Source organism: Tympanuchus pallidicinctus, unplaced genomic scaffold (assembly GCF_026119805.1).
Source record: "Tympanuchus pallidicinctus isolate F22 unplaced genomic scaffold, pur_lepc_1.0 scaffold16, whole genome shotgun sequence".
NCBI classification, from domain to species: Eukaryota; Metazoa; Chordata; class Aves; order Galliformes; family Phasianidae; genus Tympanuchus; species Tympanuchus pallidicinctus.
In genome coordinates, this window is record NW_026294679.1 from 15,621,662 (window position 1) to 15,641,944 (window position 20,283).

The 20,283-nt window shown below is 43.5% G+C and overlaps 1 protein-coding gene across 2 annotated transcripts in view; it reads right to left on the reverse strand.

Moving 5' to 3' along the window:
* The window catches only part of PCGF5 (polycomb group ring finger 5), a 57,715-nt gene extending 39,898 nt beyond the window's left edge, over nucleotides 1–17,817 (reverse strand). The window contains exon 1 of one of the 2 annotated variants that reach the window (XM_052677371.1): nucleotides 17,747–17,817. The gene's annotated coding sequence lies outside the window, so the exon portion shown is untranslated. Of the gene's footprint in view, nucleotides 1–10,670; nucleotides 10,802–17,746 lie in introns of those variants that run through there. The other variant, XM_052677370.1, reaches the window with a different exon arrangement.
* Nucleotides 17,818–20,283: the final 2,466 nt, after the last annotated feature.

Here is a 20,283-nt window from a genome sequence, read left to right on the forward strand (position 1 = left end):
AGTAAAATTATTAAGGGATTGGAACGTCTGTTATATGAGAAGGAGTTGAGGAAACTGAGATTCTTCAACCTTGCTCAGGGGGGAACTATCAATTCATATAAATACCTGAGGGGAGAAGTAAATAAGATGAAGTAAGAGACTTCTTCATATTGTCCAGTGACAGGACAAGAGGCAAACTGAAACCGGAAAATCCCATTTAAACATAAAACTGTTTTGTTTTTCTACCATAAACGTGAACACTGGAATGGTTTGCTCAGTGAGGCTTTGGAATTCCCATCCTCGAAGGTTTCAAATCCTACTGACAAGACCCTGAGCAACCAGCTCTAGCTGATATGCTGTGAACAGAGGTGCTGGGATAGACAGAATCCTGAACTGCCTCCAAACTTCCCTTCCAAACCTGTCTGATTCTGTGAGGTACAAATAATTAATTTACAGTAAAACACATTATAATAGATGTTGTGATGATCTCATAAATCAATAATTCTAAATACAAAAGTTTATTCTAATCTCCAAATTTAAAGAGAACTGTACCTTTGCTAAGGGCAGGAATGCTCTAACAGCAGATCTGTAAACAAGCTCACCAGCGGCATCAGTTCAGCAATGGTTATGTACTCATTATAGGCTACTTATTGTAATAATCCAGGACCAGAAACACTTAAAAAGCATTTGGGAATATTGGCTGTTCCCTGTGAAGTAATAGGAGCAGCCCTGTTGCCATTAGTGGGCTTACTGCAACTCAGAGCCCCCCACCTCTCAGTGCCTGCCTTCTATTCTAAAGCGAAGACTTCATACTTGTAGGTGGTAAACATCTGCTACAGACACCTGATGAGAAAGAAAAGAGTAGATGAGGTCTATAAGTGGAAGAAATCACATATTTGCATGCACTGGTCCTCATGCAGGACTGTGACCATACCAGTATCTGCCAGAAGAGCAACGCAGGTGAGGGCACAAGCAACCAAGGAGGCTTTCATAGAGCTCTGACAATTCCTTTCTGATAAAAATAAAGAGAGATGCTTTGCTGGATCTGATTCTTACAGAGAAGGACTGTTTAGGGCTGTGAAGGCTGGGGACAGCTTTGGCTGCAGCCAGGTTGATCTCAGGCAATAAAGGCACATTTATACAGGCTAGATGATCCTAATCAAGTCCATGTCTCCTGATAGTGCTTGTGAATGTATCCTGACAGAGCTAGTGGACATGATGTTGCTCAAGGCCATCCTTAATGACCCATTAAAGATCATAGGTATCTGAAACTGATCCTGAGGACTAGAAAAAAGCAAATGTCATCCATCCTGGAAAGGCAAGAAAGAAGATCCAAAGAACACAGACTGGTTAGTCTCACCTCAATCACAGGGGAAAGCAAGAATGCAAATAGTCCTAGACATGAAGAAAAACAGGGTAACGGATTAGCCAGCACAGGCTTGTGAATGGTAAAATGACCTGATCAGACCAAGAGCCTTTCTATGAGGAGATGGCTGGTTTGTAGATAAAGGGACATCACCTTGGCTTTAGTGAACCTTTCAGCACTGACTGTATGAACTAGATAAACAAAGAGGTGGACTGAAACCTGGTTGAGCTGCCAATCTCAAAAGGTTGATGTGCGAATGTCTTTGCCTTATCTCCACTCCTCAGCACATATCTTCCTATCCTCCCATGCTGTACTTTCATGAGGGACCAATGACATGGCCACAAGACAAGAGCTCAGCATTCATCACAGTTCATACCTCTGATACAACACAGACTCATCTGGAATTACTGATACTGACTAGGGACAAATACAGCCTTAGTGATCAAACAACCTGCAAGGTACATTGTTTATCAAAGTGAAACAATTTTTTTTTTTTTTTTAAAAAAGCATAGCTTCATCATATCTAGTCATTTTACATACAGCAAGTTCCCTGTATGAAAAGTTGCTAAAGAATAAGTTATGCAGGGAAGACTAAAAGCCCTGTGTCTATGATTCTGTGTGTCCCTGCACTTCAGTTTTTTTTTCTTCATCAACTTAGCCTTACTTCCAACCTAGGGGTAATCAGGCCCACGGCAAGATTCATACAAGTGCATGTCCCTGTTGTACCAATGCTTGTTATAGGGATACACTCAAGCATGCACTCTGTCACCTTGCCCTTAGTGTCAAGTAATGGACCCTGGGATCTGTTTTGGTTAGCATCATAAGGTAAAATAGACAAGAGCTACCAGGTTTTCCTAAAAATCATTGCAGACCAGTAGGATTCTATCACTTATCAGCTCTGAATCTGTTTCCAGAATTTGTTCCATATGTCGAAAAACTTCAAATTATTAAGCAGCTACTGTATACGCTAAATAATTTAAGGACACATTTATCACTAGAGTAAGCATCCTAGACTACTGTGTAGAAGTACACGGTCCTGAAATCTAATCAAAATAAAACAAATTTTAGAAAGGAAAGAGCAGATCTATTTTTTTGATCTCTCTAGCTTCAACAATGATGGAAGCAAACAAAAAGAACATCTATCAGCACAACGTTGTCAAACAAGGGTCCAGAACAAGCTGGGTACCATTTACTGACGACAGGTGTGGATGAGCCGGGAATTACAGTTGAGACTCAGGGAGAAAAAGAGAGTCTAAGTCCTCTGCAAGAAGGGACAGGCTACTTGGGGAGATTACAAAGAAGTTAGGAAGGTGAAAGCCCAACTTGAATTCAGGTGGCCTCTGCAGTAAAAGACAATAAAAAATCCTTTTATAAATATATCAACGGAAAAGAAGAACCAAAGATAATTCTCATCCTACACTTGATGCAGCAGGGAATGTGGTCACTGAGGACAAGGAGAGGGCTGAGGTCCTCAATGCCTTCTTTACATCTGCCTTTAATAGCCAGGCCAGTTATCCTCTGGGCTTTTTATGCCTCAATCTGGAAGTCTGGGACGCTGCTCAGAATATGCCCCCAGCAATTCCAGTGGAGACAGTCAGAGAGCTTCTCCTCCATCTGGACAGTCACAAGTCCATGGGACCAGATGGGCTGCACCCTCAGGTGCTGAGGGAGCTGGGGGGGGGGGGGGGGGGGGGAGGTGATTGCCAAGCCCCTCTCGGCCATCTATCAACGCTCCTGGTTAACTGGTGAGGTCCCAGAGGATTGGAAGCTGCTGATGTGACTCCCATCTTCAAGAAGGGCTGTAAGGAGGATCTGGGGAACTATAGACCTGTTAGCCCGACCTCGGTACCAGGGAAGGTTATGGAGCAAATAATCTTGGATGAGATTGCATGGCATGTGTGCAGTGTCCAGGGGATCAGGCCCAGCCAGCACAGGTTCATGAAAGGCAGGTCATGCTTGACCAACCTCATCTCCTTCTATGACTGGGTGACCAGTCTGGTAGATGAGGGAAGGGCTGCTGATGTAGTCTTCCTAGCCTTTGACATGGTCTCTCACAGGCTTCTTCTGGGGAAACTGGCTGCCTGTGGTCTGGACAGGTATAAACTTCTTTGGATAAGGAATTGGCTACAGGGCTGTGTCCAGTGGGTCGTGGTGAGTGGAGTGAAGTTCAGCTGGTGACCCGTTTCAAGTGGTGTTCCCAGGGGTCGGTACTGGGGCCCGTCTTGTTTAATATCTTTAATGATGACCTAAATGAGGGGATTGAGCGTACCCTCAGTAAGTTTGCAGATGACACCAAGCTGGGAGGTGGTGTCAATCTGATTGAGGGTAGGGAGGCCCTTCAGAGGGATTTAGACAGGCTGGACCACTGGGCTGAGGTTCAACAAGACCAAGTGCCGGGTTCTGCACTTTGGCCACAACAAACCCATGCAGCGTTATAGGCTTGGGGATAAGTGGCTGGATGAGTGTGAAGAAGAGAAGGACCTGGGTGTGTTGGTTGATGCTCAGCTGAACACGAGCTGACAGTGTGCCCAAGGCCAAGAGCGCCAACGGCATCCTGGTCTGCATTAGAAATAGTGTGGCCAGAAGGAGCAGGGAGGTAGTAGTCCCCCTGTACTCAGCACTGGTGATGCTGCACCTTGAGTATTGTGTTCAGTTTTGGGCCCCTCGCTACAGGAAAGATGTTGAGGTCCTGGAGCGTGTCCAGAGAAGAGCAACGAAACTGGTGAGGGGTCTGGAGCACAAGTCTTATGAGGAGCGGCTGAAGGAGCTGGGATTGTTCAGTCTGGAGAAGAGGAGGCTCAGGGGAGACCTCACTGCACTCTACAACTTCCTGAAGAGAGGTTGTAGTGAAGAGGGATTTGGCCTCTTCTCCCAGGCAACAAGCAGGACACGGGGTAATGGCTGCAAGTTGTATCAGAGGAGGTTTAGATTAGACATAAGGAAGAACTATTTCTCTCAGAGAGTGGTCAGGCACTGGAATGGCTGCCCAGGGAGGTGGTGGAGTCGCCATCCCTGGCAGTGTTCAAGAGGCCTCTGGATGACGTGCTGCATGGTATGGTTTAGTGCTTGTGGTGGCAATGGTGATGAGGGGACAGTTGGACTAGCTGATCTTATCAGTCAATTCCAACCTTGTGATTCTATAACTGTAATCCCTGACACTATCTTTGTTATTTAACAAACCTGGCTTGATTACAATCAGTACAAATATATCCATTCAACAAACATACCTTCAGCTGCAGTCTAGCATCATAAAGAATACATTGAGTCTGCTTTACAGAAAGAGTAAAATACTCTTGTTGCCTTCCTAAGAAATTTCTTATGCCAGCCACACAGACAGGTATGACTGCCTAGGAATTAAAACTACCAAGTTTCAATACACTGTGTTAATCACAACATTATTCTTCATCTGAATATTCATTTGACGTGGATTTAAACCAGGCACCTAATCTCTGAGGTGAGGGATTTTATTTTGCATGAAATAGTTATATTGAGCACTAAGCCTACACATCATCTCATACTGCTGTTGCTACTAGATCCTGAAAATGATTAAACAAGTTATCAGCTGTTACTTTTAAAACAGGATCAGTAAGGAATTGAAAGGTAAGTCTCCAATCTCAAAGTGGAAGCATGTGAACCTTTTTACAAGAAAAAAAAGTTGAAAGATTAAAGTTGGATTGGGCAGAATTTCATACGTTATTGAATATCCAAGTTGTGTATTTATATATATAATTTTATACACTCGCAAAATAGGAATGAAACAGAACATTGCTTTGATTAAATTTTTGCTTTCAGTTTTAGGCAGGAGTAATGACTACTTAAGATGACAAAGCTTCAGTCCCGTCAACTCATCTTTCTTTTTCTTATTAACAAACATCTCATGAATCAATGTGAACATTGCTATTTACACAGCCCAATCCCACACAATGCTGACATGACTTCCTCGAACAAATTATTTTTGTGTCCCTATGATGTAATTAAATGTACTTCCACCAGTGTTGTGATGAAGAAGTCTTTAGGCAGTATACATCTAGCACTGATAGACTGCTTTACAGCTACATATTCATTATTAAAAAAGAAATAAAAATGCACAGTTAGGCTCATTTCCAAAGCAGCAGTTAAACAGTAGCAGGAAAAGGAATACTGCTTCACTGTATATTTGCAATTAATTGAAAATACTTTTGGTGACAAATAAAGGAATGCTGTTACAGATTCAAGCACACACATTATGGTCTGCAGCTAGGTTATAGGCAACATTTTCATCACTGCAGCATAGCTAGAAGCGTACTTGTAGTCTAGAATGCCTAATCTTATTCTAGAAGTACCACAGTCTCCCAACAGCTAAGAAGGAAGAGGCGAAGCACAAGATACTACCAGTGTCCACATAGTGCATTAGTAACTCTGAGCAAACAAGTATTGCTTCTTTTTAGCTCCTGTAAGATTCCCTACACTACACTATCTAATAAAAAAAGTGTTCCGGAGGGACGTGGACACAGTTAAGATCTGAGGTGATCCTCTGCTCTATTACAGGTCTTAGTTTGGAAGCCACAGAGATTGCATTTGAATCTTGCAGATATCATGTTATCTTTGAGCATATAGTTAGGTTGTGATGAACACTGCACATGTAAAAACATCCATTTGAATACACCACATTTCCATCCCTTTTTCTAGATCCCTCCTTGCACCCTCCAAGAACAAGATATTTACATATTAAGTACCTCCTTCCCTGCCTTCTACAATACCTCAATACTTCATAAGTACTCAAGTGAACTCCTGTTCACAATGCCCCATTTTGCTAATGACAGGTAAGAGCAGACATAAGATTTTCACACAAGATTCAGACGTTGTTCTGGAAAGAAAAATGCTTACATGAGGAATGCTGGACTGCTTACATCCCTACAGACTCCATGTCAACAAAAATAACAGGCACCTGTTCACTCTACTCCTAAATGAGCAAATGTAAACCTACACAACACTTCAGAGATTCCAGAAAAAAAAAAAAAAAAAAAAAAAAAAAATCAGTTTCACTTGATACAACTGCCAAACATGATTTTTCAGAACTCATTTCTTTATGAAAGAAATGTGTTATGTTAGACACGAGTAGGTGGAAACAAAACATCTAAGCAAAACATCTACAAAACTCCTGCAGGAAAAAAAAAATCTGTTTGGCAAAAGTTGAGCATTAAATACTTTCCCAGTTATTGTGCAGTGTGCACAACTGTACATAGTTTGTTTTCTACACTTACTGATTTAAGTACAAATTTGCGTCCAAGAAAAACAAATCTTATTTTTTAATTCAAGTATTGAGCAACTTCAGTGGGGCAGACCACTTAAATTTAAGAGAATTCAGCCACAGTATTAAACACTGTAAAGATTATTATGAATCTATTTCACTATTATCTCCTTCATTCTAGATATTAACGGAAAATGCAGTGTTTAAATTCCTGTATTAAACGATTATGGAGATTTTTTTGAAAACGTGAGTATAAGGCAGCTCTTCACAAATTTTTTAAACTAAAAATGGGTAGGCTGAGATTAGATGTAAGGAAGACACTCTTTACGTGAAGGTGGGGAGGCACTGGCACAAATTGCCCACAGAATGCCCCTTACTTGACGGCACTTAAGGCCAGATCAGATGGGATCCTGGGCCCAGACACAGGGGGACACATCCCTGCCCACTGAAGGAGCTGGAACCGGATAGTTCTTAAGGCCCCTTCCAATCCAAACTATTCTGTGATTTCTTGCAAAATAAATAAAAGATATTCACTTAAGTCGGGCTTTCTTCTTTAAGAAACTCTTATGGAAAGCTGATTTTGGACCACTCTGCACCCTAGCTAGTTTGCTTCTATTAGTTGGTAAAACAACACATTTTTTGTGTGTTTATTTTCTATGAGTACAAAATACAAACGGAGAAGGGTTTAATATAGAACAAATGGGGAACAGTGTTTTTACAGCAAACCTGCACACAAGTAACAAACCTCTGGCATTTGAAACTAGTTGAAATCAGTACTTAGCAACACTGAGAACATAACTTGAATTTCAGTGCAAAAATGAGCGTTTTCATGTAACAGCAGCTAGGATAGAGGCCTAGAAAACATACATTGCAACCTTCCAGTCAACTCTGTTGCACATAGAAAGCTTTGGAAATTGTACCACTAAGTCCATCTACATAAGATACAGAATAACCAAGTTATTTCTCTGGAATTTGGTGACTGAAAACAACAGCAACTTCTACTAGAAAGTTTTCCTGTCTTTCTGGACAATTTTCATTTATAACTTTTTTTTCTTATCCATAAAAAACTTCAACCTTTAGATAAATCATGAAAAATACCACAGTATTTTATCTTGTACAACAGAGTAAGAACGATGCTAGTCTGAACCCATTTAAACTTAAGTTTTCTAGTAAAAAATAATTGTTGTCTGGCCAGCACTGACTCAGTGGAACTATTTTACATGCTCCATATTAAGTAAGGTTTGTCTTCCAGGGAAGTGATCTGAATTCCAAGGAAAATATTTAGAATTTCATACCAGACTCATATTCTATATTCTGCTCCGCAGTCCTCCTGTGCATGGTCCAGAGAATAATACAAGCTGCTGAAACAATTAATCCATAATAGAGATCTCACCCTTTGTGAGCAGCACTTGAAAAAGTTTTGGGGCTCTGGCTCTGTTCCGGGTATACTGGACTGACTGCTTTTGGTACATGGTGAAAAAGGACAGCAAGTTCGCAGTCAGCAGTTAGATATCTCTGCACTGTTTAGCTCTACAGCTCATATGGAATCACTGCATCCATGTATTTGGTATATCTCCAGGGATTAATGCATGCAGAGCTGCTGACTTCCGAGTGAATGCTGCACATATTAACATCATAAAATGAGCACTGATGGAGTACCAGGCTTTTTAGCCGCTGCTTAAAATGTGCAGCCCACAGTATACATGGACAAAAGTGATCAATTAAAAGAAGAATTGCTCTTGTTCAGCAGCTAAATTAACATAGTTGAGAACAGTGATACAGACTTGTCTGAATACTCACAATCACCGATGCCAAAATATTACCACTCATTTTTAGAGCAGTGCAGCACTGAGCTGCTTGACTTTCCCCAATTACAGAATGCTCCTGCAGCATAGGTTCCCAACACATCTTCCAGCACACGATGCTCAGCTATGCTTATGCTATTCTTAGCTTTCTTAGGAAAGCACAGGAATCAACATTTATCTGTCAGTTGCTACTTCTGGGGAGCGATTAGGCTTATCTCCTAAGGTAAATCTCACTCCCTCCAATAAGCACTAGCAGTGCCATCCCACTCAGTGAGGTATAGAGGAAAGGCTCTGCACTGTCCAGCTTTAAGCACTATGGGTTTTTAGCACACAGTTACATTAGTTCTTCCCTACATTCTGCCTGTCTCTTCCATACCACGTTCAGACCTCACCCATGAGATCACTGTTGCAGCTCTCCAAAAAAAAAAAAAAAAAAAAAAAAAAAAAAAAAAAAAAGCTTGTTTCTTTAATAAAGTATTTTATTTACTCTTGCTTGAGTGACAAGAAAGGCTGAATGGTGAGTCCCAACACAGTGAGATCTGCCTGTGCTGTAAGCTGGCTGGAAACTGCTGTGGTGTTACCATGGCACTGAGCCACAGTTAGCACTACCTTGGTGCTGCTGACCACAGGCAAGGATGGATCTCCCCTGCTCCTCCAAGCTCAACAGCAGGAGCTTGGAACTGCTAAAATCCCACTGATGCACCTTAACACAGATATACTCTGAGGAATAAAATAGAAACTGTGTACCTTCAAACGGCATACCCAATTACTTTGGGGGAAAAATGGTATCTGTATGACTAGCACCTCTCCCTGAACTTACTTGTCTACTACATGCCTTTGTCTAAATAGACAATCTTTGGACAAAGCGATCTCTTGCATGTCTCCACGAAAGCAAACTCAGCTGAGTCCCATGGCTAGATGGAGTCTTCTGAGACTGATATAATTTCAGAAGAAAAAAAAAAAGCAGACTCCAATAGAGTTCCAAAATAAAATCTGTTCCAATAGTCACTGAGCATGCAAGATGGGCAGAAACTAGTGATCCATGGTAGCATTTTTATTTTCTAAGCAGGGTATCTTCATCTTTCTGCCTCAGACTGAGCACATTATATATTCTTCTGCAGACAAATCCAACTGATAAATCTCAAATTCATTCCATAAACACTTTACACCAGTACCACGAACAACAGAATGCCGCAGAGATAACTTTTCAGAAAGCAGAATTTACAAGTACTGTAACAGATAAACCATGGTCACGTCAATAGCCTAAGCTATGAAGCATCCTAATTTTAGCCCTTCAGTCTTAAAATAGTTATATTAGAACTGCCCAATTTTTACATTTGGCAGCCTGCCGTGCTCAAACTCCACTGCAGTTGGTACAACTCCACATTGTTGGTTAGCAGCAGCTTGACTTCTGCACCCACCAAGCACACCTCACATGTGTGCATAAAGAGGATCAACACAAAACAGCAAGGCTTCAAGGAAAGAGATGCTCTTTCCTGTTGTTCTCTCTACTATTTACTGATAGCAGAGGATAAAATGAGGCTTAAGAAATTTGCTCCCTGTTGGTCTTGGATCCCTATCCAATTACTCAACTGACACCCTCACATTTCCCTATGTCTAGATCCCCAGGTAGTTACCAGCTTCCTCCACTCTCTGATATTTGCAAACAGATACCACTTGCTTTTTTTCCTTTTTTTTTTTCTTTTTTTTTAACCCCACTGCAGATGTTACCCCTTCCTCCTTCATGATGGCTGTACCTCAGCACACAGCCAGTTTCTTCCTTTTCAACATTTGCATCAAAGTACATATTGGGATTCAAGGACAAACAATGATGGGGAAAGCTCCACTCCTACTTGGCTGCAGGTGCCTTTGGAAGATACAGCTGCCAAACTCTTCCCAGAATATACATAAACTCAGTCTATTTTTTTTTTAAAAAAAAACTCATACTTTGACCAAACGCTGTTCTATTTTCACAGGCACACACACACAAAAATCGTATTACAAGGGCCATATCTAAGCCAAATTTTAGGTGCTGGCTTAATGAAAAGATTACAAAAAAATGTTTAACTGGGCAAAATGACAACTTTCCCCCAATCTTACTCTTGCAATCATTTAAAAATTCACAGTTTTATAAGCAATTGAAGGCAAAATCTGTGAAAGCTTAACCATACCCAAGCTGTAGTAATTGGACAAATCAACACAATGGGAAAGGCATTACAACAAAGGCGTGATGACAGAAGGACTGGCACAAAAGAAAGGCACTATAAAGGAAAGGAAAAAGATTACTCACCCATACCAAAATGTAGAAAGATTTCAGGTTCCCAGGGAAAACTTCACCAAGGAGGGACACCCAGAAAAGAGATCTTTTCTTAGTAGCAATCAGCCCTTACACGGGGTCTAGGAGAAGTGCAACCAGACTCCACTCCTTCTGGACACACAGCTGAATTGTCTTCACCTGTGCTCCCAGAGCTGACCAGGTTGTTTCCCCAGGTGCTCAATCAGTGGTTCAGGCCGTCACTCAATAGTTACCATACAGTGATATATCAAAAGCCTTACGATAGAAAGCTGAAAAATACTCGTTTGATTAAGCAGCCCTTCAAAATCACTTTGTAAGCAGGGAAATTCTACAACCAGAATAAACCAAGAGCACTTAGTCAAAATACCATTTATATCACATAAAGGCTCTTTTGTCTCTGCAGCAACCACTGATGATTCTTCAAAGAAGTAAATAACAATTTTATAAAACTGTGAAAGAAAGAAAACTCCTTAACTTCATTCAATCCACACATTTAAGAGCTGATCTTCCACAAAAAAAACCTGTGTTTTCATTATGAAAATAATCAAAACCCTGGTTCCTTACATGCTCCATTCTTTTTCTAGAGGGAGGAGACAAATATAATTACACTTCCTTTAATTAGGGTGGCATTTCTCTAAGAATGATTGAAGTCATTAAGACTTCTCTTATCTCAAGATCAACTGCTTTTCTGTGGCAGAGAGAATTTATCTGTCTGTCAGATCTGATCAGCAGCAACTAGCACTGAAATATGTCTTCAGAATATTTAATGTTTGGATTCTGTTACTGCAATGTGCTTTGTTAGTGCACAAAGATTCCAACAGATATAACACAATGCAAAAAGTCATCTAAAAATTGCACATGAGAATCATAAACAGATAATCCAAACACATTTCACATCCCAAGGGAAAGTGATAGTTTCTCTGAACACAGACTGTAATAATCTAATAAACAAGCCATCAAATCCAAAGCAAATTAATCAGGCAATGATATTTTACCAGAGCTGTTAAAAAGAGGAACCAGAACTAGAAAGCACAATGGGAAATCTGCTACTGAAAGGAACTCCAGTGTCTCTACACACAGCTTTACATACAGCTCCAGACTGAGGAAATTAATAGTTGTTCTAGGTCATGTAATCAGTATTACATTGTATTATTATGTCAGAAACTGCTAAGCAGACTGAGAGCTAACATTTGGAGAACTTCTTTTATGACTCAAACCTTGCTATTGATCAAGGCCAGCAAGCGCTGTCATTGTAGTGACAAAGCTACAAGAGAAATGATGACCTTACAAATACTTTCAATCTGCAGGTATTTCCTTTATGCATCACAAATTCAGAAACTGTGAAAAAATGCAGTGATTAGAAGAAAGCCAAGACTGGAAACTGGGACTACTGCATAACAGCATCGTTTTCACAGGTTAGGACACTCAGTGGGAACTTCAAAATAGCTGGGGCACAATACACATCACAGCCTATGTTCCTGACTTGCTGTTTTTTTACTTCCGTGATTTATCCTTTTATATGACTGAAAACAAAAATTAAATGTCTGTAGACAGATGGAAACATAAAAATTAATGCAACTGTGCCCTCCTATATTCATCCTGTCTCTATGAGTACATACTAAAATACACTGATTTCTTATACGATGGCATAAACTTTAAAAAATGCAGATGTTAATGCATATGAAAATGTTCTATTTTATAATTCTAAAAGAAATCTTGGATATTCTGCTTCTGAAAATTAGTTTGTCAAATGCAGTCACTGTCTGATAACAAAGTCAAAAAATCATCAACGATCCTACAACTATAAGATCACAGATCTTGCAAATCGACCTGGGTATTTTTATTTTTATTTTTTTTTGTTTGCTAATATGGAATTCTTCATCCCTGGCTGAAATTGCTACAGAACAATGACACTGGTTCTGAAAATGTAATCAATGGACAGCCATGCTTCCAAGGATCATTGTAAAGAGAAATGAATGTAAATGTATGAGTTAACCCCACACTGTAAACCCATATATTCCCTATACTCCGATGCAGTGCAATGTGAAATCACTCATGTAATTACAAGTTGAAGATAAATTGGCTCTCCATCATCTACTTATCACTTTGTATCTCATGGAAGAAGTCAGCTGTAGCAAACTCACCTATCTATAAGTTCAGCATGAGTAACCTCTAACTCCACACCTTTGCAAAGGGAAGCTCAAGTGTGTGATTCCAAGTCCACAGCTGAACCAACTTCTACTTGTGGCACTGTGGGGTGTTTTGGCTACAAAGGAAAATCTTATTTTTAAAGAAGGTCTAGAAGATGGTATAAAAAAATTGCATAAATAAATTACAATCAATCTGTGCCTTACAGAAGATCATCACTAGAACTGTTTTCATTCCCATCACATTTAAGAATTCCTATGAGATTTTTCCTGCTGAACAGTGTTAAAACAATACTGAAGTTTTATTTCTGCTAGAGCTTGTTTTTGCTTTTGGTGGCATGGGCTCCCTCACATGAGCTTCACAATTTAGATTTGTTATTCTTTCATTTGAACTGTTGTCTACTCAGTCTTATTTTACTCCTAGTGGTGGTCATTGGACAAATGTTCTAGGAAAGCTGTAAAACTTTTAAAAAACTGTTGGTTAGTTCATTTTTTCTGTGCACTGGGATAGAAATACAGTAGAGATTCAGGCAAAAACATCTAAAGCAGACGGTATTCTTATTATTTCCATAGAGACTGGAAGCCAAATCAACCAGGACACCAAAATGCTGAAATTTTTACCAACGCAGCAGGAATGACAAAGTGTTCCCCAAAGGTCACAGTACAAAAACTAAGCTGCAACAGGAGAACCAAACAAATGCACAGGGCAGAGTTGGGGAGATGGGATTGAGGAAAAGGATGCAAGCAATTCTATGGCAATTACAGACTATGACCCTCCCTGCTGGTATCAGATTTTACTCTCTGATTCAGCTGTCTGCTATCCATACCAAGCCACAGATTTTTCCAAGAAGTAGGTAATTGCCAGAAAGTTGCCAGAAACAATGCATCTTTGTCAGAAAATAATTTTGTAAAGCTGCCATCAATAATATGCATAGAATGAATCATACCAATGAATCAGGATAAGAATATAGTTTCACCATTTAAGTCCCACCACTGTTTCTCGGTGCATCAACAGCAGTGACTTACTGCGCAGAAAGAGTTCTTATTGATAAGAATTTGCCTTGAGTAGAAATGCTAAGACTGTGATGTGGCTCTCCGCTTCCTGGAAGAGCCAGCACTGACACATGGGGCGGTCATCAAAAACACCCCATTTGCAGTATTGGATAGTGCAGAAACACACACATGAAGAACAAGGGACTTCAGCAGTCCCTGCTCAGTGCCCTCATGGCACACTCTTTACAACAGCCAGAGCAACCCCAGCCACCAGGGTAGGCTCAGTGTGATCCACAGCACACTGCAACCAACTGCAGCCTGATGCCTCCTCCCATCAGCAGGAGTACCTCAATGAAGTGAAGATCCTCCCAAAAAGTTTTCTTCTCATCTTTAAATTGTTCTGGGACAGAAAAGCTTTTTTTTTGTTAGGTCTTTTATGAAAATAAGATGGTTACTAGCATTACAGCAAACTGGCAGGCTGTTTTTTAATTTCAGCCAAACCTAAAAACATACAAAATAATGACAAACAGAGGAAGAAAATTCTTCCCAACAGGAAATAAATGACTGATGAGCAGAAGCAAATGACCGGTTTGGCCAGATGTTAGGAAATTTGCTGAGACATAGATGAATTCAGCTATTAATATGGGACAAATGGTTTCAGTTTTAGGTAACCAGCCAGATTTATGCATTTCACATGCAAGAACTAACAGTGGCAGCTGTTGAGACCAGAGCAGTCAAGTAACACCACGTATCCTTCATTCCAGAAGTGCCACACATTAGGCAGATGACCATTTTTATTTTATAAACAACAATTAAGATGAAGTGGGTATCAGTGTTGTTTTCCACATGCACCCATGCAGCTTTCATGCAGCCTGGCCACTGCCTGCACCGCACCTGCTCTGCTCACTGCCAGCCTCAGCCTCTGTCAAACTGTACTCTTCATGCACTACACTTACTAGAAAACAAACAAACACACAAACAAAAAACGAGAAAAACCTGGTAATCAGAGAAATCAGCTTCCCTCTGGGAAGTATCCAAGGCACTGTTGATCAACATGCAAGAATGGAGCAGCTACAACTCCAGTAATATAGTAATACAAAGAGATACAGCCTTGTGGGCTGATCAACTTTTTTTTTTTAAACTTAGTAATTTTCTTGTTTTTTGAAAACTGTGTTTGAACCTACCAATAGAAAGTAAACCTTTTAACCATAACAAATATTTCAAATTGAGGATTTGGGGAGCAAATGTGCACTTGGTACCAAGTTTTCACTAGAAAGTTGAAGAAAAGATTCTATTTTTCAACACCAGCAGTGTGTCATGGAATCACAGACTCACAAATGGTTGGGGCTGGAAGGACCTTTAAGATCATCTCGTTCCAACCCCCTGCTGTGGGCAGGGACACCTGCCTCTAGACCAGGTTGCTCAGAGCTCCATCCAGCCTGGCCTTGAATACTTCCATGGAGGAGACATTCACAACTTTGCTGAACAACTTGTTCCAGCATCCCTGTCTCACCACCCTCACTGAAATTCTTTACTAACATCCTAACATACAGTCCAAATCTATCCTCTTCCAGTTGAAAGCCTTTTCCTACACTGTAGTTATTAAAACCACATCCTACACTAGTTCAAAACTTTGCATGAGAAGCTGCATCTATCTAAAGAAAACCTTTAAAGCTTAAACTGCAGAGAGGAAAGCACCTAATTCATTTAGGGTTTTGTTTTGTTTTGTTTTTGTTTTGTTTTGTTTTTGAATTGCATGTGAACAGTAACCATTCATCTCCAGCTGAGAGAGCCAGAAGAACCCATGAAAGTCCTGCAGCATCAGCCTATCAGCACACATAATCTGCAAACCAGGTGCATCACAAACCATTTTCTGAGCAAAGTGTCATTCATTTCAAATAAAGACTGTGTATCCCAACACAAGAAAACTTTGCATCCCAGGATGCAAAGTTCAGATGCTCCCCTTTGAGCTGCACTGCCTTCCACTGTTCCCAAAGTTGCTGCTTGTCAGCCTTAAGAGTGGCACCATGCAGAAGCAACCCTCAAGCAATCTGTTTTACCTCAATTAATTTGCACACTCTGTGGGCTCACAAGTGAGCTCTGGAATTGAACTCAACATGCTATAGACACTGTATGTTTGTACCCCCTTTGTAAGAAATGAGATAAAAAAGGTTGATTGCTGACTGACTACTGATTTAAATGCTGAAATAGAATGGCATTGGCTCCCGTCTGTTGGTTTGGCCACCCCAGAGACCAGCAGTGCATCCAGCCACGCACAGCCCTAATGTGGGTAAGCATAGAGCCTTCTGGCTGCAGGGAAGCTGTGAGCCACGCCACGGGTGCTGAAGTAACAGTTCTCCTACACTCAGCTGCTTCAACTCTGGAATGAATGAATGAATGTTACAACACTGCTCGTCAAGGGCCAATGCACTCAGATCAAACCAAACCAGCAACATGCCCTTTCTCTCAACAGCAACAAATACCAACCCTTTCCATGGCTGATACATTTCCCTGTTCCTGTTCGGAGAACGGCTGGTGGTACAGAACACACAGCTAAGTAAAGGATCCCTGATGCCCAAGGCAACAGACAGGCCTAGCAGCAAGATGCTCAGTGATCCTTACATGCTTTTATACTTTGAAACCACCTGTTTGTGAAGCTCCTCCTCCACTCTGCAACCCATGCTTTCACTTCTGTGCCTGAGCAGGTATACCCAGAGAGCAAAGAGGAGTGAATCTCACAAAATCCAAGCACTGCCTCTGTGCAAGGGAGAGATAAACATGTCAAAGAAAGAGGGAAATGGAAATTCAGCTCTGGAATCAAGTCAGGGTTGAAAGAAAAACTATACAGAGACCTAGCTTTAATCCCATTTGAACAGCAACAGGCAGGAGGATCAGGAAAAGGACTCCATCTGAGTGCAACTCAAATGTGTTTGTTAAACAAACGGGTTTCATTTGTTTTCCAAATACCTATTTACGTATTTACTCTAATGCAGACTAAGTATTTTTGCTTAACAAAACTAAACAAATCCCAGACTGAAAGGATCTGGCTTCTGTCTCTGGTTTTAGACAATGGACACCGTGCGATACCGTTTCAGGTGCTTGGTTTGGTGGTGGTGGGCTTCGGTTTGTTTGTTTCTTTAAATCTGAATTGAACTTCATCATCCACTTCGATTAGTACAGCTCCTCAAAGCCCCTCAGCAGCATCCTTAGTGGACTCAGTACGGAGTGAGGGCCGCCCGGCGCAGCCGAAGCGGGGTGCTCGGTGCCCCCGGAGCGCGGCACAGCCCCGCGGGTCTCGCACGGCCCGGGGACCCCGCGCCCACCGGCCCCGCGCGGCTCTGCCCCCGTCCGCGGGGACCGCGCGTCCCCCCCCCGCGCGTGTGCACGAGATGATTCACCCGCGTTTATTCCATGGAAGCGATGATTCATTCAGTCGGCTCCGGATCGCGCTAGCGCACCGCACGCGCACAGCAAGGATGGAAAAACCAAGTTCTTAAACTTTGCGATGCTCCGGCGTTTATTTCTTTTACATCGGAGCGGGAGGAACGACGGAACCCTCCTGGCGGAGCCCCGCGCCGCCGCACGTGGGGTTGGGGCGGAGGGCCGGGCCGGGCCCGGTACCTGCGGGGCACGGCCCCTTCGCGCGGGGCCCGGCGGCTCCGCTCCCTCCGCGGTGACATCTTACATAACGCGGAGCTCCGCACCGCCGCCGCGCGTCACCCGGGGACGGCGCCCCGCACGACGGCCGCTCCGGATCCCCGCGCGCCGCAACGACCCCGGCTGCAGCGCCGTCCCCTCAGGAGCCCCGCGCCGCCCCGCGCTCGGAGAAAGTTACTCGGCGGCCGCGGCGCGAGCTCTGCGTCACGTCCCACAACTACTTATGACACGGGATCCCGCCGCGCCGCGCAGCCCCGCCCGCCGGGCCCTTACCTTCCCCTGCGCGGCACCGCGGGTGCGTGCGGAGCGGGGAGCAGTGCGTGCGGCGGCGCGGGCGGCGCCGGCGGAGGGCGGGCGGGGGCGGGGAGGGCGCTTGTGGCGGTTGGGCGACGGGAGCGCGCGCCTCGCCGGAGCTGTCGGGCGGCGGAGGAGGCTGCGGGGCGGCGCGGGGAGCGGGCGGGGGGCGGAGGAGTTTCCCGGGGTTGTTTACGCATCGCCGCGCCGCTCGGTGCACGCACATCGCTCTCTGATTGGACACAAACTGGGGCGCGGCCCGGCTGGGCGCGGCCGCACCGGCGGCGCGCGGAGCCACTCGGGCAGCCCTCGCCGGACCGCGTCGCGGTACGGCTACGGGCACGGCTGCGGGTCCCGCCACCACCGCCGCCCCCGCCCCCAACGCCGCCCGGCGCGGCTCCTGCGCACGCGCGGCGCTCTTTTTGGGGGGGGGGGGGGGGGGGGGGGGAGGAAAGGGACGGTGGCGCATGCGCTCCTGTGGCCGCGCTTGTGTGCTAGGGCGGCGGGCGCCTCTCTGTCGGTGTCATCCGCTATCGCTGCGTGCGCGCCCGGGTGGGTGCGGGCGGAGGTGTGTGTGTGCTGAGCGTCGCTCCGGCGGCGACGGCTTCTCTCCGTCCCAAGCAGTGGGTGCGGGGCGGCCTCGTTGTCCCGGCAGGTGCCTTCGCCCGGGATGCGGAGTGTGGCGTGTGTGTGTGCCTCGAGCCGGGGGCACTCTCCGCTGAGGCGCAGCTCCGGGCTGCGGCTGCCCGGGGCAAAACCGCTGTATGTTATCTCCTCAGCTAGCTCTTTCCGCTGAACGGGCTGTAACTCGTTTTACCCATGGTAATTCCCGGTGAAATGCTTACTTTAACAGAGAGTATGTAAGAACTCTGTGACATTACTCTTGCTCGTTAATTCTAATTAAGCAGCCTCTTCTGTTACATCCCAGGGTCGACAGTAACAATAAACAAAGTGTCAAAACAGAATATATGCCATGATTGCTCTTTGCAACAGGAATGCCCACCATGCACTGCAGGAGTTCCCCCAACTCATCTGTAAGCGAGTAACCTCCATCAACTTTCCCTGAAACGTAGCGATACAGCAGTCGGCTTCTGCGTGCTGCGACAGAACCAACGCCATGCCACCTCCCGTGTGAGGTCTGGGCTGCAGCCCCCTGCACTCAGCAGCAGTCACACTGCTGCAAGGCACCTGCCTGCAAGTCTGACCTGTGCTCCTCAAGGCAGAACAGTGAGTGAGCAATTCTGAAGGACTCACTGTAATCTATTCATGATCCTTTCCAAATAGTATTCCATTATAAACAAAACAAAAAACAAACAAAAAAACCAACACAACCAAAACATTATCTAGGAAAGAGTTCTCTTAAGCCTGCTTACTGACAGTTCCAAGAGACTGAACACCTATTTTGTGAGGATTCACTTTTACTGAGAGAGCTGAGGCCGTGCAGCCTAGGAAAGAGAAGGCTCCGGGGGGACCTGAGAGTGGCCTTTCAGTATCTTACAGGGGGCTGCAAGAAGGAAAGGAACAGATTCTTTAGCGGGGTTTGTTGTGACAGGACAAGGGGAAATGGTTTCAAACTAAATAAGGTGGGATTTAGATTGGATATACAGAAGAAGTTGTTTGCGCTAAGGGCGGTGAGTCGCTAGAACAGTTTTCCCAAAAAGGCGGTGGATGCCCCACCACTGGAGACATCCAAGGTCAGGCTGGAGGAGGCTCTAAGCAACATGATCTTGCTGTAGGTGTCCCTGTTCATTGCAGGGGAGTTGGACTAGATGGCCTTTTATGGTCCCTTCCATCTCAAAGATTTTATGATTTGTTTTCCTTCCCTTCAAGCCTGGAAACACTTTCCAGGTTGTCTCCACTTAAGATGGTTTAGTGTCATCTGACTGGGTCACAACAACACATTTATTTAGACACCAATGTGCACTGTCAGGAACTGGGTATTTTAAGGATTTGCTGGCCACACCAGTGTTCATCTTAACTGTCAGGTCAGCTGTTGGTTATAATTGGATTTATGATAATCAGCCAGATTTTTATCAGAACTGGGCATTCAGCTCCTCTGAGTTTGTACTCAGTGGGTGCCACAAAACGCACTATGTTTTTAGGGAATTAGGAAAAACTTCACTGAAAATAAACCGAGCTGTTCATACTTTAAGCAATTGCATCAGGTACACAGAAAACTGAGATAGCTCTGAGTTGCTTTACCTGAATCCTACCCTTCACATTTTTATTTTGTTGTTGTTGTTTAGTTTCTTCTAACTATAAGCTCTTACTTGCAAAAGAGAACCACAGAATCATTTGAATTAGAAGGGACTTTTAAAGGTCATCTAGAATTAAGTCTTGAAGTATGAAAGAACAGTTCCAGGGAGATACAGTACTTCTCATTGCAGCTGTTTATCTGAAAATAGGACAAAGAACAAATGCCTTCTCAGTCTCTCCTGTATTTGAACACACTCGAGCTCTGTCACAGTGATTTTACTAGAAAATTAATCCTTTATTAAAACACCTGAGATCCCTGT